Genomic DNA, 27,013 nt, shown 5'->3' with positions numbered 1-27,013 from the left:
CGCGCCTGTTCGTGCTGTTTCAACCTATCTGTGCATTATATGTCTCGAACGTTATTAGCGAAGACTAAAGTGCCCGCGGCGTCGCCGTGCGTTTTCGAATATCGATGAGATAGATGCGGAGACATCGGAGACGTTAATTGTATCGGGAGAGCGAATGTAATTCCAGGAGTCTGAGAACCTTGAAGGATCCCTTTAGCGACTACAGGTTTCACTAGACCGTTGATGCAACGTTGCGTGAATCTCCTCCACCGTTTCGCAAAACGAAATTACGATGAACGTGAAGTTGTCGAGGATCCTCTCGCGTGTACTCTAGCATTTGTCGGAGCGTATGCTCGTCGCCGTCTGTTAGCTCTAAAAAATCGAGCCGTCTAGGTCAGGGACGCGTAACCTAACGCATCCGGCGCTCAGGGACGTGTGCATTTTCGCTGTCGTCGACAGTCATGCAGATTACGGCCGTCTGCGGACGGGAAAATTACTGGTGATATTTATACGCGGTCGCGGAAAACGTTAAATTTATATGATTTCGACATGAGAGAGCCGCGGACGCGACGACGGACGTGAGGAGATAGATTTCATAGAATTACACAAAAAACTGGTGGCGTAACGACACGTCGCGGAAAAACATGAGCGGAGAGAGACGTTAAACGCACGATAACTCTTCTCTCTATGCGAGAGTGCAATCGTCGAAGTACAAGTACTTCGCGGAAGATCGAAGCGTCAAGAACGACGAGAAAAGTTGAGATAAAAAGGGAAAGGTCGTTTCCCGACGAATGTCTAAAATTAAACGCTATAATCGCGTTTTTCCCCCCCTCTTCCCCCTGCTCGCAATTTCTGCAATTTTCCTCGCGCAGTTTCGTCGACCGGTGGCAAATTACGTATCGCGTACGTACGTGAAACGTGGTGAGTCGACGCGTGGTTAGGCGACTCACGATGATGACGCGCGCGAAAGACCGCGGCAACAGAAGTGCCGATGACTGCGACGAGCGCGACGGGAGAAAAGAGCGCATCATCCGGGTATGCGGCTGCCGTATGTCGGGGACACGTGTGCAAGGTGCAGGGAGGAAATAATAATCGTGTAGCAACCACGTCGGAAATAGAACGAACCGGTCGGGAAAGGACAAAACTCGTCCGCGTCATTACGCGCGATACATCTTCGCGAGCCGCGAAGATTAGCTTCGTACCACACGTTTGTGCTGTCGACGTTGAGAGCGTTCTCGATTCTCAGTTCGATCGAGGTACGAGGAGATTCCTTGTTTTTGAAAGGATCTACTATGTCACGATGTCGAGGCGCGAGAAAAAGCACGAACATATCCTCGGATCTCGGGTCGCGATCGCGCGTCACCGATGTGTGTCGTGGATCCTTCTCTTCCTTCTTACGACCCCCCGGTCTCGAATGCGCGCTTGATCCGTCGCCTGAATTGATCCCGCATCCTGTATTCATTGCTTTCGTGAATACGAGACGACGGTGAACGCACGCACATACGTCACCCGGGGTGAGTAATACTTCGGCAGCCGGGCGTATATCACATATAATATCTCTCGTGTAGGAGGAGTTCGCGTGATTTCTTTACGTGCCGCGCATCTGGGCATCTGATCGCGCGCGCGTTGCTGGAAGCGAAGCGTAGTGGGGTAGAGCGAGCGGAGTCGACGACAGGACGAACGGAGGAGTCCTCGCCGATCGGGCGCGAATAGGTGGATAGGAGGAAAATTATTACAAATGATGTTGCAAGAAGCGCGCCGAAGCGTTCCCCGACTTGTCCCGGAGATACGTCTACGATACTACTGAAAGCCTGCCGATACGTCGAAATCTCTCTCTCTTCAGCGTCTACGAGTGCTTTACATGTCGCTGTAAAGAAAATGTTATCCGCGGTATAAATTCAATACCTCTGGTATTGAATTATCATGAGAATCATAGTGTCGCAAGGAACGTTATCATCTGTATGACTGATGCGACGATGAAAAAGAAAGTCGTGGATTTAATCCCGCGGCACGGTGAAGGCGAGCGTCTATAGGTGTAACATTCCGATGGACAATGGGCAACTGTCGCGTTCGTGAGGGAAGGCATTCGATCCCGCTTTTTCGTGAGGTGCTCTACGTCTCGAATCGCCCTGTAGGGTCATCCGGGAGGGGACAAGACCATCTGTATAAGATAGAAGCCACGAGATAGACCCCTGACGGTGATATCTCACGGTGAGATCTTCAGGCCCGGCCGTGTCCGTCGTTGCGTCGAACCGGGGTGATTTATCATTATTGAAATACGGGCCATTTGAGCCATCGTAGCCCACTCACTCGCGCGCGACATGCGACGTTTCTTCTCGTCGTCGGTCGGGAGTCCCTTTTGTACTCTGCTTCTTCGCGTACATTTGCCTTCCACTCGAAAGTTATTCAAATCGACCGTAACGATCGATCGCGAGATAAAGTCACCCGAGGCCGGAATTACGGTTTCCGAGGCAGCACAAACGTCAGAATAGTAATATTAATAACGCATTCCATTTCATTGATTTACTCATCTGAATTGTAATTAATATACACATTAAAAAATGTGAGAACATATCAAAGTGTTTGCATACGAAAGGAGGACGTTTCTCGGCGCGCTCCTTCGTAAAAATTTATTACCGCGTTGCGCAAAGCTATAATTGATGGAAGCGGTATTGCGCAGCGAATTGAAGGCTATTTTTAGAATATATTTATTTCACTTTCATATTGGCGGTATCATCGCGCATCATCTCGCGGGAAGGTGATATCGCGCGGCGAGTCCGCCTCGGAGCGAGACTCGAATAAATTTGCAATCGCGCGGCGGCGACGGCTTGGTTTTTTTTTCCTCTTTCTTTTTTCTTTTGCACGCGCAACCGAGGCACGAGACCGGACGTTGCCCATCGTTGCCGTCGACCGAAAGGTTGCACCCGCAACCCGCGTATCGCCATAAATTTTATTCTCCTCGGCAACTTTCGCGTTCGTTCGCGCGCCCGTCCGCGCGGCGTAAAAAAAAGTTTTGGCGATGGCGCGGACCGGTCACGATTTAATGATGTTACGTTAAAACGAAATTTATCCGCCTGCACCTCCCTGCCTCGCGCGCCGACTCGCTGCCGATCGGAGCTTGCGATACGCGCCGGTTCTCTCCCTCCTGCTCTTTCTCTTTTTGTCCCGAGGGGCGCCGATCTGAAATTGCTCTCGGACGCTAATTGTAACGATGCCTTTTGCGATACATCGTCTCGCGTCTTGGCGGAATTGTTTTGCACGGATTTAAGTATGAGCGACGGAATTAGGGAGATCAGGGGATTACCGGTTAAGATTCAGACTTCGCGATCAAAGTCTTGCCGGAATTCCCTGGGACGGTACACTTCCGCGCGCTCTCTTCTCTTCTCCGTTTCTTTCTCCGAAATGAGAAATTTCTTTTTGTCAACACAGATGGTGGCCGAATGCACTTTGGTACAAACCGGATCCGGGCACATGGCATTACTCTACGTCTGGAAGATAACGCCATGAACAAACAGGCGGATTCCGGTTTTGCATGGTGTTTTATGGTCGCCGGCAGCGGCTTAAAATTCAATCGCAATCTATTTAGCGAGAACGTATCTTCCGTTAATTATTGATCAATTAGATAAGGATTCGGCGTTTTTAATTTTAGCGAAGACACTCGCGTGCCTCTCCTCTCGTCTATAGCGGTAAATTCTGAGAAATATATCCTCGCTAGGATTTCTTCCTGCTTTGGCGCAGGAAGAAATTTATTTGTAACGTATGTATTATGTTCACGGATGTCTTTCAATGCGGCCTTTCCGAGAGGAGATGTTCGTGACACCCTCGGGCGACCCGGTTGAGAGTCGCTGCACGGACGATACAGTATATTTCTCATATTTTTGCCAAGCCCTCTCCCCTTCGAGCAATCAAATAAGATTATTACGTTCGCGGCGGCGGGAGACTACAACGTTGGGAGTGGACGGTGCCGGTTGATCGAAACGCTGCGTCTCGCGCGAACGATCCTTCGAGAACTTTTTAGAGCGCGGTTAGCGCGTTAATGAACTGACAAACGACGGCTACCCTTCTACCCGAGTTCCGGTTATTAAACCGCAAAACCGCTGCGCTGCGAAAGACAATGGCTCGCGTTTAAACGACCGATCCCAAACCCCCGTTTATATCGGGAGTGCATAAATTGCATCAAACGTGTGTAGCGTTGATTTATAATCCTGTAGTTTAAAAATGAAGGAACGGGGAAAGCTTGAAGAAATTGCTTCTTTTTTTTTTTCAAATACAGTTTTCAAAGATTTCTTTATTTTGAAGACAGAGTTTTATTTTACAAAAATAATTTTTTTATAAAATAAACAAGTTTATTAGATCGAACAAATTATTTCTGTTTTATTCTTGGTTGTAAAATTTTTACACGAGGACGAGTCTTTTACCGTTGTGGATGTAGTAGATACCTGCAATGTGAAGTTGGTTATCGACAAGTCGAATCCTGCTTTACCGAGGCAGGCAGTCGCGGTGCAGTTCACGAGAAACGCCGTGAAGATGACAGCACCAATATTTTTTTTAATTCACTGAGTCACCGACGTGCAAAGATGACGACTGGTCGCCACGATTTTTAGGCTGTTATCAAATCCATGAATTTATCTGGTGCATACATATTTATACACACCGACGTTTTCTGTAAGTAATAATTTCATAAATGTTTTTCAGAAAAATGAGAGCAAGATAAAGTAAGATAATCGGGAGGGGGGGGGGGGAGAATAAGATTTACGCCGAGTATGATGCAAATGACACAGGTTAGCGAGAAATAAAACTCTTTTTATTTATATTCTTTAACAGTTTAACCAATAGAACATTGATAGTCGAAGTCAATAATCTGCTATTAAAGCTTTCGGAATGTTCGAACAAGTGTGAATTGTTTGCGGAACTGCGATGTGAAAGACAGGCGAACTTCAATTCACTTTTTTGAATAGCTCGACATTTTTATCGCGGCTCGTATAACGGGGCACATTCATTCGCGAATGTAAGGACGGATGACGGGTGATAAATGCGAACATTGTGTCTGATTATGTAAATGAATGTAATTGCGAATAAATATTCGTCCGTGTGATTCGCGGTGAGACGTGCGAGATTCGTAAAAATGTACTCAGATCGCGGATTCCCCTCGCCTCTCGCACTCCTCGTCCGACTTAACGCTCAATCACGCCGTCAAGCCCGTCTGCTCTTCGAGAATGCGGGTGCATGATTTTCAAGCCGCAAAAGCCGTTCGTACGATTGCCCGGTCGACGAGATTTAGGTTCCCGGTAGAATTGGCCATCGCGTCGACGTTAACGTTTCTACGCTAAACGCTCCCTTCCTTCGCGGTTTAACTGTAATACGGATTCCGTCGCGCGTGTAAAGAAATCCCTGGCAACCGAACTCGTAAGAGTCGATAACTGGCACGCTTCACATTCGAGATCGAGCCAACTTCTGCGAGTAAATAGTGATACTATGAAAAAAGAAAAAACGTAGGAAACGAACAAGGATACATGTATATTTCATTAAAAATAATGTATAAATTTCACGCTTGTTGCACTTGTATAGTTTTATGTACTTTTCTAAATAACGTACTTCTGTGTAAACTCACATAATAATTATTTATCTGTAGGATGAATAAAAATTCAGAAAAAAACCTGTTTCTTGTTCGAGAAATTTCAAAGACGAGTTTTACGTGTAAAATGGATTTTGTTAAACAAGACATTCCGTTTTTTTTCCAGATTATTTTTTGCCATTAGATAGTCTCATTATTCCGTCCTCATTGAGTACATAATGTAATGGTCATTTATTGAAAAAAAAGAACGTGATTTTTTGTCCTGGCTTAGTAGTGAGCAGATATATAATTGGTTCTCCGTTACACTTGCTTCGACATATGAAATCACGTGTGAATTAATAATTTACGTATGCCAATACGATAGGAATTAACCATAAGATATAATAACTAGGATAATTATAATAAAATAACTGATTAGGATAATTATAACAATTAACTGTATATTATGTTAAGTAACATAAAAATAATTTGACTTTTCCAGTAGAATGGCTCGCAAAATGTGTTTTCCGTTTCGTTAAATATTGGTTTACGTTCATTTAACATTTCGTTGAATGGCCCGGAATTTACGTGATACAAACACGATTATCGTAATATGTACATGTGAGTGACATTTAGAGTGGGCTCTTTGATTCGTTCGAACCAACTCCTCGTAATCAGTGATCTCGTTAATATAAGGGCCCCGTTGCCTCCGGTATTTGCAGACCATCGTTCCGTGTGGATGCAAAGTTCCGGCTGCTTAGGATTTAATATTTTCATGGAACTCATTTGAAACGCTTGGCGTTCCAGTTTCCGCTTCTACTGCGTCGTAAGTACGGGTGCCTCAAACGAACTTCGTGAGTAGGCCGTAATGACATAATGTGGCCTAATGCTGCGACAGTTTGATAACAGTTTCGGCTTGAAGTGCTATTTCAACAAGCGCGTTCCGTCGCGATCTGATAGTAACTGTCGTACACAACCGGAACTTTGCCGATTTAATTCAGAAACATTACAACTTTCATCAACAGCGTTACATCGCAATGATTTTCTTGCTCTTAACGCGGCTATTGTCGAGAGATTTTGAAGACCGGATAATTAAAAGTATAAAGAGAGCAATTAGATAAATAAAGAGGAAACTCCACTCCGAAAGTTGATCTACCATTGGCACGATTCACTTGGGTCTCTTCATCCCGTCATCTTCTCCCCCTCTCTCTTTCTCTCTCTCTCTCGTGTTAGATTAGATATTCGTGTTATGTCTCGTATTTGATTCTTACGTTCGCATTGCAAGGCGTCTGTATCGCCGAGCCACTCGCGTATTCGAAATAATTATGCGACAAAGAGCGGAAGTGCGATCGTACCGATGCGATGAGATGTAATTCGATGCCGACGCAACGATGAAGCGTCCCGTTGTATCCACGGCGTGTGGTGTGTACGGCTCGACGCTCACATGCGCTCGTATGCCATCGGTAATCACGATACGTAAGACGCGCGCTTACGCTGCGTCGTGTCGCCTGTCCGTTTCGAAGCTGTGCGATATGCGGAACTTCTTTCAGCAATTTGTAACGCGACTGCGAGTGGGCATGGCGACGATCTGCTGCTTGCACGTCGCATATATAATCGGATAAACAGGCCCGACAGCAGCAGCGAGAGTGGATCGACCCTTTTCGTGTAACGATCGTTTTTCCCTGGGTTGTCGATCGTTTAACGAGTGAAACTCGAGACGTCTACGACAATGTGAGATCCGGGAAAAGAGGGGGAAAGGAAAACGCTTACATTTGATATTTTTTCCCCACGTGGACCGTCACGTAACTCTTCAATCTTTGTAATACCGGATTTTTCTGTGATATTACGTGTAATTTGTTTAATTTCTTGAAGAACTATACATTCCACCAAAATTGTACTTTACCACAGAACGTATAACACGCTCTTCTGAATAAATAAAATCAATTTTTTTAGAGGTATACATTTTTTAAATAGCGTGTGAGGTCTTCAGCGACTCCATGATATCACGAAGGTTAGCTGGTTGGATAAGAAGATAACGTTTCATAACGCTTTTAAATATATTCGCTTATGCATTAACAAAGGTAGGAATCGCTTACAAATAATATAGCTGCACGCGTATCGTATGACCTGAGGGACGCCGGGATCCCAGGCGGCGGCGCTTCATTTTCAAGCGAGAGTTCACGGTAACGGCGCGCAGAAACTCTCGCGCGGACGCACTGGCAGCGTTAATTAGCACTTTCCCGACAAATAGAGCTGAAGGTTTATATTTCCCGCGGGCCTCGCGTCTGAAGAACGCGGCTGTAATTCTCTATAATCAGAAAATCGGAAATCTATCGTCGCGTTTGTTTTGCGTCGGGTCGCGCGCTCGTTTACATTAAAGCAAACGCTTAATTGATCCACCGCGGGGCGGAAGAAACATAATGCTACGGCGGCGGCCGCCGCGTCGCCGTTGATTCGTATCACGCTTATCGATCTCCGCGTGTGTAACGCGACCGAGCGTAACGCGGAGTCGAAAGTCGGGTATCGGTGACATCGGTGTTTCCTAAGAACACGCGTTCACAATGGAGTCGGATGTTCTCACGAATTTCCGGAAAAAAAATTTACCCAGTGCCTGCTGCCGAAAGAAATAAAAAAACGATTTGAGATATAGAAGTCTTAGAACGATCGAATTAATTCTTTTCTCCAAGTTATTGTTAGTATTGATGCCATTATACAATTGTACGGCTCTTTGCAGCATTGGACTGTGATTTAAATCCTGAAAAATCTGCATGTGTTACGTCTTATTTTGTACTATAAGTGGCACGAGTTCGAAAGTCCTTGTGCAACAGCCCGAAACGTGCGGACACGTTATCGATTTCGTTGATACCAGCGTGACTAAATGGTAGAGGCGTTTGCCGAGGCGTTCCCACGGGGTCGGCGCGGAAAAAAAGTTATGCTTATCGCGAAAACCTGTTCCCGCGGACGGAAAAACGGAATAAGAGCCGCTCGGTTTCTAGGAACGGATGACGGTGCCGATTAAAAGCGAGATGACTCCGCGAGAGCGAGCGCCGCGCGACGCGCGCGTAACGCGTCGCGAGGGTTTACGATCTATAACTTTACTCTTATGCTCCTTCCTCTCGCTGGCCGCACGATAACATATGTGCTTGCGCGATACTTTATAGTTCATCAAATCTTCTTACTCCGTCTCGAATTGCGACCGCGCGGTCATCATCGCGCATGATTCTCTATTTGCTCGTAAAGTACTTTTTGTTGCGCAAAAACACTTGAGAATTTTTACCAAGTGGGATACAGCGCGAATAGTTATCCTTGAATTGCGGTAGTTTTTTCGGGGTAGATATATGAATATGGAGTTCTCGGAGCGCGAGAGTCATGGAAAAGAATTTTCAAGCTGTACGAAAAGTCTGGCGTGTCTAGCAATCTATGCTGCTCTGGCCCTCGTAAGTATTTGCATTTCATATTTCTCCAAAGTGTAACGATAAAGATTTTGAAGAGGAAGGCTTCTCGCCTTAAAGATAAGGCACGACGTGTAGGTGTGTTGAGTCATCTTAAGATAGAATACTTGCAAAGGAAATTGCGTGGGAAATTCTACGGGTGGGCAAATATTTATGAGTGTATATATTGGATACGCCACGGGAGTGTATTCCCCAATATTGTCGGGAAAGAAAATTGCTGTCGCGAGTGAAATTTACTCAGCCTCTTGGTCCTTCGGCTCGTATCCTCGTGCTGTGGTGGCTGATACGAGTAGGTCGGCGGATGAGATGCGTGGACTATCCAGGTGAGGGTTGTCGAAGGAAGCGGGGCGACCGAGCGAGGCCGACATCGACTTCTATCACGGCGCGAGTCGGGTCACGAACACCAGGGAAAACACAAAGGTGAAGGGGAGGAAGAGAGAGAGAGAGAAAGAGACAAAAAACGCATAGTGGGCGCGGATGTAGGCGATAGGGTAGACGAGGAGTAGCGCGGGTAGAGGACACCCGACGGGGGAGGGGGAGGCTGTGTGGTGTGTGTATCTAACGCGTCGAGGGTGGAGAAGGACCTGCGCGCGAATTTCCCGCGCGTTCGCCCTCATATTGATCCCACCCCAGCGGACTCCCTCGTTCTAGCGGAAGGTGGAAGGCGCGGAGTGCAAGGGAGGAGAGGCCCCGGCAAGGGTGGTTCGTCGGCGTACAACGCCGGACCGGGTGTGCGAGTGAGTGAGTGGTCGTGCGAGCGAGCGAGCGAACGAATGGGAGACGGAGGGTGAGTCGCAGAATTGCGGGCACTCCGAGGGTGGTCCAGCGCGCGTCGGAGTCGTCGCGCTCTCCGATCGGGATTCGCGAACGTGTCTTCGCCGTGGCCGTCGCTGTCGCTGTCGTCGTCATTGCCGTCGACACTGTCGTGTGTGTCGTGTCGCGCTCTCGTCGCGTCGTTACCATCACGAGGGAGTCAGCCTGTTTTTTTCCTCCCGGTTGTTCAACCTGGTGTCGAATTTTCGACGAAACGTGTTTGCGCGCGCGCGCGCGCGTCTGTGTGTATGTGCGGCTGAGAGAAGTTTCGAGGAAGTTGCCGACGTGGGGAATTGGGGAAAGTCAAGCGGCAAAAGTGCGCGAATGTGCGCGATCGGTCGACGACATCGTGTTGTTTCGACGGACCGGTTGTGTTGCAGCATCGCTAAATAGTTGCGTGGTTAGGGTGTGTCAAGTTAGCCCCCCAAAATTAAAATTTCGTAGTTCTAATAAGAGTTCCCACTTTATTTTGAGGAGATTAGGAGTTCTCTATAATTTATATAAAGAGTTCCATTTATTAACGGCCGGAAATTAAAATTAAAAAATTGGGGGGCCAACTTTTTTTCGAAATTTGAGATCCAATAGTTCTGAACGGTTTAACAGCTTCTTTTTGCAAATATCTAGAGTTCCTGATACGTAAAAAATTTATTTTATTTACAAAAAAAAATTGTTTATTTAAAAAATTTAAATTTTAAGATTTAATAGTTCTGAGATAATCTTATTGTTATTTTGTTTATTTCAAAGAGTTCTCGACGCTTTAAAACAATATAAACTAAAAAAAATAATAATAATCAGAACCTTAAACAATTTTACATATCAGTTAAAATAACACTTATACTTTCTTATCTCGTCATCCGATTACTTTGAGCCATAAGATTTTTCGTTAGAACTCGTAGAGAACTACTCAAAACGTTATTTAGAACTACTCGGAACTCTAAAAAAAATTTTGCTCAACTGAAAATTTTCTAAGTTCAGTGACTGAAATTTTTTTTAAAGTTCCGAGTAGTTCTCACTGTATTTTTTGACAGTTCTCGACGAGTTCTGACGAAAAGTCTAATAAGTCAGAGCGATTCGACCAACAGTTTACGAGATGTCACGTATTTAAAGGGTAATCGAAAATTTTTTAAGTTCAGTGACCGAAATTTTTTTTAGACTTATTAGACTTTTCGTCAGAACTCGTCGAGAACTGTCAAAAAATACTGTGAGAACTATTCGGAACTCTAAAAAAAATTTCGGTCACTGAACTTAAAAAATTTTCGATTACCCTTTAAATACGTGACATCTCGTAAACTGTTGGTCGAATCGCTTTGACTTATTAGACTTTTCGTCAGAACTCGTTGAGAACTGCCAAAAAATACTGTGAGAACTATTCGGAACTCTAAAAAAAATTTCGGTCACTGAACTTAAAAAATTTTCGATTACCCTTTAAATACGTGACATCTCGTAAACTGTTGGTCGAATCGCTCTGACTTATTAGACTTTTCGTCAGAACCCGTCGAGAACTGCCAAAAAATACTGTGAGAACTATTCGGAACTCTAAAAAACATTTCGGTCACTAAACTTAAAAAATTTTCGATTACTCTTTAAATACGTGACATCTTGTAAACTGTTGGTCGAATCGCTCTGACTTATTAGACTTTTCGTCAGAACTCGTCGAGAACTGTCAAAAAATACTGTGAGAACTATTCGGAACTCTAAAAAAAATTTCGGTCACTGAACTTAAAAAATTTTCGATTACCCTTTAAATACGTGACATCTCGTAAACTATTGGTCGAATCGCTTTGACTTATTAGACTTTTCGTCAGAACCCGTCGAGAACTGCCAAAAAATACTGTGAGAACTATTCGGAACTCTAAAAAACATTTCGGTCACTAAACTTAAAAAATTTTCGATTACTCTTTAAATACGTGACATCTTGTAAACTGTTGGTCGAATCGCTCTGACTTATTAGACTTTTCGTCAGAACTCGTCGAGAACTGTCAAAAAATACTGTGAGAACTATTCGGAACTCTAAAAAAAATTTCGGTCACTGAACTTAAAAAATTTTCGATTACCCTTTAAATACGTGACATCTCGTAAACTATTGGTCGAATCGCTTTGACTTATTAGACTTTTCGTCAGAACCCGTCGAGAACTGCCAAAAAATACTGTGAGAACTATTCGGAACTCTAAAAAACATTTCGGTCACTAAACTTAAAAAATTTTCGATTACTCTTTAAATACGTGACATCTTGTAAACTGTTGGTCGAATCGCTCTGACTTATTAGACTTTTCGTCAGAACTCGTCGAGAACTGTCAAAAAATACTGTGAGAACTATTCGGAACTCTAAAAAAAATTTCGGTCACTGAACTTAAAAAATTTTCGATTACCCTTTAAATACGTGACATCTCGTAAACTATTGGTCGAATCGCTTTGACTTATTAGACTTTTCGTCAGAACCCGTCGAGAACTGCCAAAAAATACTGTGAGAACTATTCGGAACTCTAAAAAACATTTCGGTCACTAAACTTAAAAAATTTTCGATTACTCTTTAAATACGTGACATCTTGTAAACTGTTGGTCGAATCGCTCTGACTTATTAGACTTTTCGTCAGAACTCGTCGAGAACTGTCAAAAAATACTGTGAGAACTATTCGGAACTCTAAAAAAAATTTCGGTCACTGAACTTAAAAAATTTTCGATTACCCTTTAAATACGTGACATCTCGTAAACTATTGGTCGAATCGCTTTGACTTATTAGACTTTTCGTCAGAACTCGTCGAGAACTGCCAAAAAATACTGTGAGAACTATTCGGAACTCTAAAAAAAATTTCGGTCACTGAACTTAAAAAATTTTCGATCACCCTTTAAATACGTGACATCTTGTAAACTGTTGGTCGAATCGCTTTGACTTATTAGACTTTTCGTCAGAACTCGTCGAGAACTGCCAAAAAATACTGTGAGAACTATTCGGAACTCTAAAAAAAATTTCGGTCACTGAACTTAAAAAATTTTCGATTACCCTTTAAATACGTGACATCTCGTAAACTATTGGTCGAATCGCTTTGACTTATTAGACTTTTCGTCAGAACCCGTCGAGAACTGCCAAAAAATACTGTGAGAACTATTCGGAACTCTAAAAAACATTTCGGTCACTAAACTTAAAAAATTTTCGATTACTCTTTAAATACGTGACATCTTGTAAACTGTTGGTCGAATCGCTCTGACTTATTAGACTTTTCGTCAGAACTCGTCGAGAACTGTCAAAAAATACTGTGAGAACTATTCGGAACTCTAAAAAAAATTTCGGTCACTGAACTTAAAAAATTTTCGATTACCCTTTAAATACGTGACATCTCGTAAACTATTGGTCGAATCGCTTTGACTTATTAGACTTTTCGTCAGAACTCGTCGAGAACTGCCAAAAAATACTGTGAGAACTATTCGGAACTCTAAAAAAAATTTCGGTCACTGAACTTAAAAAATTTTCGATCACCCTTTAAATACGTGACATCTTGTAAACTGTTGGTCGAATCGCTTTGACTTATTAGACTTTTCGTCAGAACTCGTCGAGAACTGCCAAAAAATACTGTGAGAACTATTCGGAACTCTAAAAAAAATTTCGGTCACTGAACTTAAAAAATTTTCGATTACCCTTTAAATACGTGACATCTCGTAAACTGTTGGTCGAATCGCTCTGACTTATTAGACTTTTCGTCAGAACTCGTCGAGAACTGCCAAAAAATACTGTGAGAACTATTCGGAACTCTAAAAAAAATTTCGGTCACTGAACTTAAACAATTTTCGATTACCCTTTAAATACGTGACATCTCGTAAACTGTTGGTCGAATCGCTCTGACTTATTAGACTTTTCGTCAGAACTCGTCGAGAACTGCCAAAAAATACTGTGAGAACTATTCGGAACTCTAAAAAAAATTTCGGTCACTGAACTTAAAAAATTTTCGATTACCCTTTAAATACGTGACATCTCGTAAACTATTGGTCGAATCGCTTTGACTTATTAGACTTTTCGTCAGAACCCGTCGAGAACTGCCAAAAAATACTGTGAGAACTATTCGGAACTCTAAAAAACATTTCGGTCACTAAACTTAAAAAATTTTCGATTACTCTTTAAATACGTGACATCTTGTAAACTGTTGGTCGAATCGCTCTGACTTATTAGACTTTTCGTCAGAACTCGTCGAGAACTGTCAAAAAATACTGTGAGAACTATTCGGAACTCTAAAAAAAATTTCGGTCACTGAACTTAAAAAATTTTCGATTACCCTTTAAATACGTGACATCTCGTAAACTATTGGTCGAATCGCTTTGACTTATTAGACTTTTCGTCAGAACTCGTCGAGAACTGCCAAAAAATACTGTGAGAACTATTCGGAACTCTAAAAAAAATTTCGGTCACTGAACTTAAAAAATTTTCGATCACCCTTTAAATACGTGACATCTTGTAAACTGTTGGTCGAATCGCTTTGACTTATTAGACTTTTCGTCAGAACTCGTCGAGAACTGCCAAAAAATACTGTGAGAACTATTCGGAACTCTAAAAAAAATTTCGGTCACTGAACTTAAAAAATTTTCGATTACCCTTTAAATACGTGACATCTCGTAAACTGTTGGTCGAATCGCTCTGACTTATTAGACTTTTCGTCAGAACTCGTCGAGAACTGCCAAAAAATACTGTGAGAACTATTCGGAACTCTAAAAAAAATTTCGGTCACTGAACTTAAACAATTTTCGATTACCCTTTAAATACGTGACATCTCGTAAACTGTTGGTCGAATCGCTCTGACTTATTAGACTTTTCGTCAGAACTCGTCGAGAACTGTCAAAAAATACAGTGAGAACTACTCGGAACTTTAAAAAAAATTTCAGTCACTGAACTTAGAAAATTTTCAGTTGAGCAAAATTTTTTTTAGAGTTCCGAGTAGTTCTAAATAACGTTTTGAGTAGTTCTCTACGAGTTCTAACGAAAAATCTTATGGCTCAAAGTAATCGGATGACGAGATAAGAAAGTATAAGTGTTATTTTAACTGATATGTAAAATTGTTTAAGGTTCTGATTATTATTATTTTTTTTAGTTTATATTGTTTTAAAGCGTCGAGAACTCTTTGAAATAAACAAAATAACAATAAGATTATCTCAGAACTATTAAATCTTAAAATTTAAATTTTTTAAATAAACAATTTTTTTTTGTAAATAAAATAAATTTTTTACGTATCAGGAACTCTAGATATTTGCAAAAAGAAGCTGTTAAACCGTTCAGAACTATTGGATCTCAAATTTCGAAAAAAAGTTGGCCCCCCAATTTTTTAATTTTAATTTCCGGCCGTTAATAAATGGAACTCTTTATATAAATTATAGAGAACTCCTAATCTCCTCAAAATAAAGTGGGAACTCTTATTAGAACTACGAAATTTTAATTTTGGGGGGCTAACTTGACACACCCGCGTGGTTAATGAGATTTGCTCGCGTTCCCCACTAAATCTCCAAAGTTATTAAATAGAGAGGGACGAGAGAAAAATCATCGACCAAGAAAATTTCATACACCGGGACTGACCCTTGACTTTGCGTTGCCTCGATTTACGATCGCGACACGACCTCGCGAGTAAGAAGAAGCCATCGCCGGCGGGAAAGTGCATAAAGCGAGTGCGAAACCATTTACCAGGCTCCTTCGTGCGCTTTTTTTTATTTTGTTCCCCCATTGTCGGTTTTATTACCATTTTATGTCGAAGACGAGGCTGGCGAGAGAAAGCGTGTAAACGCGCGAATCGGCTCGGTAATCGAATTCCCTCTCCAAGCCAAGTCGGTTTCTGCACCAAGTGGACTCGTTTTAGTTTGCTAATGTAAATTGCATTGCCGATGAAAGCTTCTTAAAACGTGAGATTGAGTTATTTAGTTTTGGTAAAATAATAGAAAAATATGTTATAAAAATTTATACGTTAGAAGTTTGACAGAGTTGATTGCGCGCGCGTATGTGTGTGTGTGTGTGTGTATGCGTGTGTGTGTGTGTGTGCGCGTACATGAGTACGCTAAATACGTTCATAGAAATTCAGTGCCACATCCACTTGACGATAGACCACAGTTTGACTGATTAAATTGTCCAAGAGGCGTGTGTCGCTTTGTACTCAAACGCTATGCGTCTCTTGAATGACCTAGTAGCTGCAAATTAGTTCAGGTTCTACAGATAACCGCTTTATTGGGAAATGGCCTTGCATACGGCAATGAGATTTGAACAACTCTTAATTTAACTCGTCGATAATCGATCACGATAATCATCATAATCAGCAAATTATTCTGGATCGATGAAAGAAATAATAACTGTAATTTTTCTAATACTGTTTAGCAGCATTAAACTGATTATCGTTTCATTATCACGATCGCGCTGCCATTAATAGATCGCCTGTAGTTTTCCGTCTGGGAAACATATTTCCGGAAATATATGCACGCGGTTTGGCATGCATTGGCTTGATTGCACGTGCGATCGCGTGTGGGAGACTCGCGTGGTCCACAATCCGCGACGATCTACTAACGATTCACAACGTCTATAGTGATTGACAGTTCGCAACACGCTCGAAATAATTTGCGTGGCCTCGTTCGACGCTCAGAAAAAATCAATGCGAATACATTTAAACGATATTTAATTGATATTAATTTTCTAAATTATTTTTTGCCTCTCTCTCTTTTTCTTTCTCTTTGATTTAGCACCGAGTGTAATGCAAATCAAATATCAAAGGACAAGAAAAATAGAGAGAATTACTGCTCTACATCTTTCAGGAAAGTTGGCACAAGCGTTGACACGAAGCAGAAAGTAAGATGCAATACAGAGATTACCATCTGTTGGATTTAATGAGTCATAATATGATATGATACTCTAAACAGCGCTCTTCGCTTTACAAAATGTACTCCGTCGACCGCCTTTTTTCGTTGCGTTATAATCGCCATATTTACTGCTGCAAATAAATTATTTGTGCAAGATCCGCACTTTTGTCGCCGTATTTGAAAACGAAAATTTACAGAACGCTAGTATAAATTCTATTATAACAATTAAACTGATTAGGCGCGTTTCATGTGTTTAATCCTACATTTAATTACAGACAGACTTTTAATTAAAATTACGTTAAAAACACACACACACACACACACACACACACACACACACACACACACACACACACACATATATATATATATATATATATATCTGTCGCAGATTGAACTTTGCCATAATATAACTGATAATCATATCATTATATTTCAAGACTTACACGTTAATAAATTATTGAGAAACGCGATCCATTTTCAATAAACGAATTCCATTTCCTAACGATTTAATCGATCGCTTTCAGCACCATAAAAAATTAAATATCAAGAGAAACATATCTCGCGGTTAATGTATTTTCTATTATATAAAATATCTACCTTTATACGTTCTGGAATTTTATATAAAACCAGAATAAATCTGGCGCCGAACCAGATAGTCGATAGATTCGAGCAGAAATAATGTAAAGGTACACTTTGAAGAATTCTTGATGCAAACTGTAATTTCTCGCTGGCATTTTTCCGGAATCATCCACGCATGCCGGAACGAAATGGAACATTCTCGTAGAATCGACACGGGACACGTTTCGCCTGGCGAGACGTCGGGGTTTCGCCCTCGACGAGATCGATCGATCGCCCGCGTCGTCGTCGTCGGCATCTCGCTCTCTCTCGCAACAACTTAATACTCGGAATCTCGTTCCACGTGTAGGCCCGGGCTCAGCCTCTCGCTCGTAAATACACCCGGGGAACGCGTAAAAGTCCGGGGGCCCGGTCGTGACGCCCGCGAGATAAAGAGAGACACCCAGGTGGCGAGTGCGAATGCTCGAGAATGACTCAAGCGGACCTATTATGAGAAAGAAAGCGCCAGCCATTCGCGCTGCAAATGCACAATATTTTAGGCGTAGTTATAGACGCACAGGGATACAGACGAACGCCTACGAGAATGTTTTTAATGTAAAAAAAAAAGTACTCTATTTTAATGCGACGTCTAGTTGAGTCCTCAGAGGCAAGAATTTGAAAGCGGATGAAATTTTATCTACGTACAAAAATCTTCCGTCGCAATGAAGAAAAAAAGAAAAATAGCAGGATATTATAATAAAACATTTCTCTGACTAATTGAAGGTTTCGAAGAAGTAATTAAAGCGTTAACCCTTGCCTCGTGTAAAGTGAATCATCTGTTCACATTGTCATATTTGAACAGGCGTTTCGGATCACTCGTTGTTGAGCTTCATAAGTTATTAAATATCCGTGAGAAAATTAGAAGAGAAATGCTATGGAAATTTTAAAATTTGCAACAATGTTTGCCGCACAATGAAGTTGATTTACCGTCTGTCGTGTCACGTCCGAGAAAGAATGCTTTAAAAAAGCATTCTATTTAATTTCCGTTTAATGAAAGCAATTATTCAGAATGTGGAGACAAAAATTTCGAAACAATGTTCAACGAGTATGAAACTTTTATAAATACTTTCTGCACGAGAAACTCTTTTTATGCTGAAATTATATGTAAATTAAATGTCGAGATCGCGTTTCTCGATTGTAGCCTCTATTTTATTATTTGGTGAATTTTAGCGGAGCCCCGCAGAACGGGCCCGACCACGCGGTGGAGAGAGAAAGAGAAAGAGAGATCAGAGAACAGTCTCTACGAACACATGGATCGAGAGAATAGCGCACGTCGGATACACCGTCGTGATAAATCATTAACCGGGCGTGTTTATTGGCCATGCTCGAGCAAGTCTCGACCGGTGCTTGATTTATTATTGTCCGGCATCGATGCCGATCGGTCGGCGTTCGATCGGTCGTGACTCGCAAATCGGGCGCAACAGGCGGGTCCGGGCGCCCGATACGGAAGCTCAAAGGAACGGAATTAGGTGCGAGATCGGCGTGGGCGATGAATCCTTTCGTGGGAAGAGCTGTGGGTAAAAGCTGCGGGATAGAAAGGATTGGCATGTATAATAGAGGAGTCGTTTGTATTGGATCGTCGTCGTCGTCGTCGTCGTCGTCGTCGACGTTGTCATCATGGGGGTCAAAAGCGAGAGATTAAACATTTTAGCATCTCAAATATTTTTACTCCGTAACCCAGTTTTGCGCGCCGGAGAGATTCTCTTCCCTACGTAAAATAGCAAAGAGTTATCCTCTCTGCTACGTCGAGACCCCGACAACTTAGGTGTTCGGGGGGGAAAGAAAAAGAAAGCAAAGAAGGGAAAAACTGTTTTGCCGGGAGTATGCGTTACGTGTGGCGGCGACATCGATTCCTCGCGCGGTCCCATTTCCCGATCGGAGCTCTACAGGTTAAGTGATGTAAATTAGACCGACCCGCCGTCTGGTATTGAAGTTCCATGTACACCGCGAAGTAAACTACCGCGGTCGTAGGCTCCGTCTCCATTCTTCCTTGACACGTGTACGCGATAAAGTGCACGCGACGGTCTTCCTTCCCTCTTGACATTACACCGGTTGCGCAGAATTGTACTCGAGTTCAACATTTCGCGTGCCAGCTGTTTTTTATTCGCGCGCGTTATATTATTTTTTTTTCTATTACCTCGTATTGAGAAAATAATACAAATTTTAATGGGATTAAAAACAGTAGACCAGAAACTAGACCGCTTAATCCTGTCATACGCATATATGAACCGTTTCCAGCAGTACGTCAGCCCTCGGTATTCGTGAAAAATGCAGCCCGAGAATTTCCATCGCGCGCAATCCGCGGGCGAGCTTTTATACGGGATCTACCATAATCCCTTCATCGTACCGCAAATGGGTACAGTTTGTCTCTTCGCTATTTCGTGACATTCTATCGTTCTCTCTCGCATATTATATTTCGCGAGCGACGCAACGAGTAGCTTCCGAGTATCGAGTTCATTTATACTTGTCCCGCTATATTAATTAAAAAGAAACGGCGGACGAGTCTACGAGAACGGCTTCTAAGTTCCTCCTGGTCGGAACGGTCTACCTCTCGTAATGTCTATCGCGGGACGCGTCGTAAAAGACTGGGAAAAAAATACTTCCAAGGCCGCGAAGAGTCATTTCGGTCGGTCGATCGCGGGAATCGATAAATCGTCTCGCGCAATCAGGATGCGGCTGTTATCGCGAGCGAATGTTCGTCGATTTGTGAAACTCACGCCTGGATATAAACCGCGGTGCGTTTACAGCTCCGCTCCTCCAAGTTCCTCCGAAGCCTTAAAAGAGTGACGCGCGGAAATAAGACGCGACGCAAACAGACGTATGTTCCCTAAATCATATTACGGAATTATATTCCGCCGGCGCGACGAGGTTGTTACATGTATTATGACTTTGATAATTCTTGATATTGTTATCTTCGACTTAATCTGATACCGTTCTGTAGCGCATTATCGTATTGGATTAAAAGTATCTGTCGCATAATGTCCGTCTCTTGAGCACACACGATAGACACGCGTCTAATAAAAATCGATTCGCAGCTGATAGGATTGTCTCGGCGATTATAAACGTAGTTTATAAATCTCGGGACTGAATTGAATTTTGCGGTTTACGATTTTTCTGCCATTTCAATTTCGCTTAATGTCTGCCGCGCGTTTTCTCCGATTTCACTGATTTCCTCCGTTCGAACGCCTCGGGCAGTCGCCATTTATCCGAGACCACTCGTCTTATCTTATCAATGTTATCGAAGCTCGAATTGCGCCCACGCTTTTCTTCAAGGTTTGAGGCAAACGTTTTCTTCGATAGTCGATTATTTTTTTTATTTTTTTTTTTCGGAGTAAGTAACTTTATCTTCCTTTATTTATTCTAGCAGAACGTTTTAGATGCATTTTCCTGATTACCTCGAATTGATTATCTAATTGAACATAAAAAAAATTAACATAATTTAATGAACATAACATTTTTCATTATTGTTGCAATTATTTCAAATAATGCGTGTCAATCGTTAATTCTTTGGCGCGTGTCACGGCTACCAAGGATAGAAAATCTGAAATGGGTCACATCCTTCGGCGAGAATAGACTCTATATCGAAAGGGTTGTTGGGTGCGCCGAAGGTTACCGGCACGCTACCTAAAACGGCCGCGGGCATAAAAGTACAAAGAATCGCGGGTAGTTTATATAGATAGCTGAGACGGATAAGAGAGAAACGGTATAGCCCCGCGGAGTTCGTTATTGCTCGATTATCGCTGTTACCGGACTAATCTCGCCGCAGCAGCAGCAACCCCGCCAACAACAACGGCGGCAGCAACGGCTTTTGCACTTAGCACTTACGTGGCGGCAGGTATTATGTGGCAATAACGAGCGACCCCCATCACGTAACCTCACTTAAGTGCCAAGTCGCTGCTGCGCCGCATCAGGAAAGAGAGAGAGAGTGCAGGAGAGGAGAAGAGGGAAGGGGGTGAAAAAAAATTAAAAGAGCCCCGCGACCTCCGCCCATCGTTACCGGGTATCCGTCGTATAACGGGCGATTGACTTTCTTTTTTACTCCCCCCTCGCACTTATGTTTAACCGTGAACACCGCTGCGCTAATAGAAAATATACACCATCGTCCCTTCCTGCCAACATACCCCTTAATTAATATCGATGTCTCGTGCAATGCCGACATTAATCGCGTAATCGAGCTCAGCCTCGCTTCGGTTTGAGTATATACACGCGGATACACGTAGCCGCCGGTGGCTGAAAAGGCTTTCTTGGCTCCACTATCACGCGACTTCGATCGCGCGACACTTAAGGGCTCCCTCGACAGGAGGACACGGGGGTGGAATCGCACTCTCACTCGATATTACAATTTCACTTCGTCGAAATTACTTCGACTGAATAGAACGTCCGGAGTCATTTTCTCTCGGATCGTGGGCGAGAAAGTAATTAAAAATTCATGATGAAGTTCCTCGCGCGAGAAAGAGAAGTGCATAACGTGAAAATATATATACCGCGCTTCGCGGAACACGGCAGATCTGTATTTTCGTCACGAGTTTATAAAGCTCCGCTGTGCAAAGTAAGTTCAACTGTTGCACAACGTGGGAGCGGGCGTGGCGTATCATCAGCGAAACGTATCAAGGATATACGCGGCAGCGAGGGGACGTCGCATAACTTCGAATTATCACTGTACATAATTGCCCGAGCGAGCAAGCGACTTAGCGGTACAGCAGACTCCCGAGATACGACGGGGCTGCATCGCATACCATCTTAAATAGCCTGGCACTTTATAGATGTTCGTTAATAAACTTCATTATACCGTTGCGCTTAATTGATTAACGAGAAATTACGACGACGGTCCTGTATGCAGGAAACGAGGGTACGAGGGAGGGTGGGAGGGTGGGCGGGCGTTCCCTACGGGGGAATAGCTAGATGCTCGGCCTAGTGGGACTTGAAAAACGAATGAAACTGCGTTAATTAAATCCACAATGTAATCTCGCCTGCACGGCACCGCCTTTTATTTTCTCCGTTGCATTTTTTCCTCGTGCCATGCCGTATAAACGCGCCGTTTCGAACGAATTGAAACCGCGGACGTTTTACGTCAAAATGCGCAACCATGAGCGATCTGTGATACGCTCGCAGAATCTCTCTACCTGGTTGTGTTATGCAGACTGAAAATACAGAAAGATGGTAGCAACTAAACCTCTTCAATATCGCTCGCGATTTTTAACCCGTCGTCGTCGTCGTCGAACACACACACAACGCGAACTGTCCCGTATTAATCTTCTTTCGATTATTTTCTCTAATTGGAAGGGGAAGGAGTGGGAACGATCGTATCCTCTCGCAATGAGTCTTCGCATTCTCCGGAGATTAACGGCAATGTAAGATTGAATCCCGGCAGTATCGGCAAACGGTTTCCCTGCTATTAAGCGCAAGCTCTCTCGCTACGACTTTTACCGCGATCCTAATCGACTGCTCGGACTGGGAGTAACTTCCGGTATTTTTGTGCGAGTTCACGCGTACCCGCAGTCTCCACGCCCTTTAATTATCTGCAGCTTGACGCCGAGTAGTTATGGCGGATAGTAACGTTGTCATTATGACTATGAGACGAAGAGAGCGAACGAGGCTACTGTGGTGCTTCTTTCTCCTCTTTCTCTTTATTTCATCTCCTCCTCTTCTGCTTCTTTCTTCTTTTCTTCTTCCTCCTCCTCCTCGTCCTCTTCGTCTTTCTTTCCTCTTCTTCTTATTGTGACCCTCGCGGCTTCTTCACCTCTCACGACGATATAGAGGTCGTAGCGTTTTAAACGCTGCGAGAGTCATTGTCCAGCGCCCGGTTCAAGATCCGTTCTGCGAAACGCACGATGCTAAGTTATCCCGCTCCTTCACGATCAAGTTCCCGCGAGTCCGCAACGCCGTCAAAGCGTTTCGCACGCTCGAATGTATCCCTCGTAAGCCGAATGTTTGCGTGCATTTTTGGTTCGAACGGCGGATAACTTTATCGTATGGCCCCGCCTAGATTCATTATTTTATCAGCGACAATAAAACCGTTGCCTCGCTCAGATCCTAGCTGTAAAGCGACATTAAACACCACAGCTTTGAGTAATCTCGGCGGGAACCAAACGAGAAGCTTGTTCGCGCTGACTCTCGGGTCCTTTGTTCGCGGCTGGATGCTGCGGAGTCGCCGCGATTTTACGAGCCGGTCGACGATACCACGGTCCAGTCGACCGTTTCTCCCAGTATCTATCGTAACTAAGTACACTGTAACGTGTCAACCGTAGAAAAGCCCACCGCGGGCGTAAAGTACCATTGTTGAAACAATGACGACAGGTAGGCGCGTCGGGCGATTCAGGACGCTGATCTTTCTCATCGAAGGACCGGCGGTTCGTGGGCGTCCTGTGGCGTCTTAATAGCTTTTAATGCCCCGCCAACGTGATTTAGGTGCGCACCGCGCGCTGGCCCCCGATTTTGCACAAAGGAGATCTCGACGGTGCACTGACCGTCCTTTCGAGAGGCGAAACCCAGACGCTGGCTCGCTCGCTGACTCGGCGGCAGCGCCCTTGAAATTCCTCCCGCGAATACCTGCGGCTGCAACTTTCGGCCGCGCGCGAGCATAAAGTAAGATAAAGCTCTGCAAAATGGGCGTAACTTTTTTTCTCCATCGCGGAGCGACGACCGCCGCCGTCGCGCGGCGGATTTTACGCGGCGCGCATTCGTAATTCTCCCTGTAAATCGCAGCTTAAATTTGTGTGAATTTTTTAAGGGTTTTAAGGAAAGCGCTTTAACGGATTTTTTTTCTCTCCCTCTCGCGCCGTCTCTCTTTTCGGGTTTTTGACCGAACGGACCCATCATCCCTCTGTCTCGTCGCTCGCTGGTCAGTTAGACCCAGCTATACCACGAAACTCGTCGTGTCGCATTTGAAAAGGGGTTTCTGCGAATTTCACCTATATCTTTCAGGATCAACTTTTCAATTTACAAAAGCGGCCGTCAAATCAAACGGCCGATTGAAACTCAAACAAAAGGTGAAATAGAAAATTGTAAAAAACTTGTTTTCTAAAAACAATATATACATTTTCTGAAACAATGTACACTTTCGTTTGAATTCGCAACAGTCGGGAGAGGACCGTTTGACCTTTTCGGAATTTGTTTCGGATTTCGGGAACGCGTAAGCCCGCAATTGCCGCATCTCTCGCTGTACTTTGATACCGCGCACCTCGTGTGGTCCCCTCTCGAGCGCAACGATGGTCCGGCCATCCACCCACCGATACGCGCGAGGCTCTCGTAGTCTCGGGTTACAGACGACTCTTTCCCAAAAAGAGCAACGGCACACACGAATACATGGACGTCCACCTCTTAGACGCTATATGCAAATTTTCTTGCCTCCTAGCCGAGCACCGCCAGACGTGTGCGGCAACATGAATCACGCCGCGATGAGAGGAGGCCGCTGCCTCATAACAGGAAATCCGTCTCCGTGCGCGATCTTGCACACTCGAACAAAGCCCCGATGCGTTTCCCCTTTATTCCGCTCTTCAACATTTTCATCATTGATCGGCCACATCCCACGCACGCAAAGAAAGCCTCCAGGCTTTCGAAACGTGGGAACTAATGTAAAAAGATTTCAATTAATAATTGTCAATAATGTAAAAGCGGAGCATCTCTCCCCCTCTCTCTCTTTCTCTTTCTTCTAGACTATTATTAATATTCCTTTTAACTGGTACTCGATCTCGAGGAGTAACAAAAATAATCTCAAACTTTGATCTCAAGAACCAATTTTACGTAAACTTGATATCTTGATACATAAAGAAACATCTAAAATTAAACGAGTTCATAAAACGAAAATAATATTGAGATAACAATAAACGCAACGGACAAGTTCATATTTTCTTATCTCGACAGTGACACTTCGCATGCTGACGTCACTCTCCGGAGATGATCGAGTATCTTACTTTTAAAACTCGCATTTTACTTTCATGTACCAATCCAAGAATACACGAGACATTTATATTGGTAAAACTAACTTACGTTAATGGATCAACAGTTGATACATTTTTCGTTTGCAAAAATATATAGAATGCAATATGTAAACATCGATAAACAAGATTTTCCTAATATTTTATTGACGTAAGATACATTATTAATATGCTTTGGTAGGATCCATATTTTTAAATTTCTTTAAAAAGACATTTGAACTCGAGGGGTAATAATAATTTAATTTTCTCGCAGTTTATTTATTTCTTTTGAATCGGTGGGCTTTGCCACCAGACCGTCTCCTAAATCTGCCTGTAAATAGCAGGTATTTAGCCTAATTGCGTACTAGGCACAATTTTGCATTCGTGGCATCCTTGGCGGTGATCGGCGACGGATGGCACAATAAAACAAACAGTAGCATGCAGTAGACGCGACGGAATAAACCGCCGTTTATCAGCACGTAACGAAGACGATCACGCGACCTCGTGATTCGCGGATAATGACCATGACGGAGACCGCATAGCTGCCCCCGTCAATATGTGTCGAACGTCGTTTTTCCATTTCCCATACTGAAGAACGTCATTTCTACTGCAACGCTTGTCGCCGTGAGAAAAAAATCGCAGGTGCAATCAGGTCGATATTACGCGAAAATTAGTAGCACGGACGTACGTGCGTGATCGATACGCGATCGAGTCAATCGCGAGAACCTTGCGTTTCTTGTTAAGATATTCTTGAAACCGATTGACATTATCTCTCTCTGCATGAGCGTATGTTTTCCGTAAGATTCTTCGCGTTGACGATATATGACGTCAACGTTGTTTCTTTGTTCATAAATCCTATCAAAGTGCTTCAGAATATTCTGCGGATTCAGAATATTCCGAGACACTTTGTATAATAAATTTTTGAACAATCTTTTTTTCTACCGAGTTCAAACTTAAATCGAATTTAAAATGTGCAGATAATTTATGAAAACGCCAGAAGTTTTAATGAATTGTTATTACATGCAAGCAGTTCGAAATAACGTCATTGAGTGCACTTTGAGGCGCGACCAGCGGCCTTTTTCGTCGCGCGAAGTCGACGAACGTTCGCGTGTGATGGTTCGATGTGACACGACGCTGAAGAATCGCGACGGATCGAAATTATTCGCGGCGTCCTCGAGTGAAACTCTGAGGGAGGGACTCTGACTCGTCGAAGGAAACGCGAGATTTCGATGGCGAGATAGAAATATCTCCAGTCAATTTAACATTGGACCAATTACTCCAGATGGAGCTCTCGGTTCGTCCTACGAAATCCGAGGAAACCGTAGAAATGTCACCTTAGTGAACTTGTCACCAAGACTACTCTAGAGACGATCGATAACAACGAGCGATAACGAGGTAATTTTAGTTCGGTGAAATTGGGATAGAGGAGAGCTCTCGGCGTTCCAGCGAAGATGGACGCTCTAGAGCTGCAAGCCGCCCTGGTGAAGCTCGATCCGGCCACCACGGTGACGCCGATCGGCACCACCGTAAAGCTAGTGCCGCATCCTCGCGTCGCCTTCACCGTGAACATCGACGATGAGGGTGACATATCTTTGGAGGATCCAACGCGGAACGACGACGAGAAGTCGCCGATCGAGACGTCGACGGTGTCGAGGAAGACGCCGGGTAACTGTACGGCCGGCTTGACGACCCCGGGTCATCATCAGGGCGGCGGCGGCCAGCAGATGGGTGTCTCCAAGTGCGGCATCGTCGAGGTCAGGTGACGCCAGCCACCTTGCCACGGCGTCAACATGATTTACCATACTTATCCGCCGCACCGAGGCAGCAAGCACCATGCCAAGCATCACGCCAAGGAGAAGAGACA

The 27,013-nt window shown here is 43.7% G+C and overlaps 1 protein-coding gene and 2 long non-coding RNA genes across 11 annotated transcripts in view; 2 read left to right on the top strand and 1 right to left on the bottom strand.

The window, feature by feature from the left end:
* Window positions 1–27,013, top strand: part of LOC118646414 — a 123,705-nt gene that overhangs the window by 54,697 nt on the left and 41,995 nt on the right. The window lies entirely within an intron of this gene.
* On the bottom strand, window positions 2,812–9,770 carry LOC118646415. Its single transcript, XR_004963964.1, has 2 exons — window positions 9,223–9,770; window positions 2,812–4,642 (listed from the first exon to the last, which is right to left on the bottom strand). It is a non-coding gene; the product is annotated as an uncharacterized LOC118646415 (long non-coding RNA).
* LOC114254728 lies at window positions 9,779–26,586 on the top strand. 8 transcript variants are annotated; one of them, XR_003626063.2, is made up of 3 exons: window positions 9,779–10,190; window positions 15,300–15,673; window positions 26,127–26,586. It is a non-coding gene; the product is annotated as an uncharacterized LOC114254728 (long non-coding RNA). The 8 variants fall into 8 exon arrangements; XR_004963962.1 differs by having other exon boundaries at window positions 9,779–10,198; XR_004963963.1 differs by having other exon boundaries at window positions 9,779–10,204; window positions 15,300–15,572.

Source organism: Monomorium pharaonis, chromosome 7 (genome assembly GCF_013373865.1).
Source record: "Monomorium pharaonis isolate MP-MQ-018 chromosome 7, ASM1337386v2, whole genome shotgun sequence".
In the NCBI taxonomy this organism is placed as follows: domain Eukaryota; kingdom Metazoa; phylum Arthropoda; class Insecta; order Hymenoptera; family Formicidae; genus Monomorium; species Monomorium pharaonis.
The sequence above is the reverse complement of the archived record's forward strand: the minus strand, read 5'-3'. Positions and strand labels throughout refer to the sequence as shown.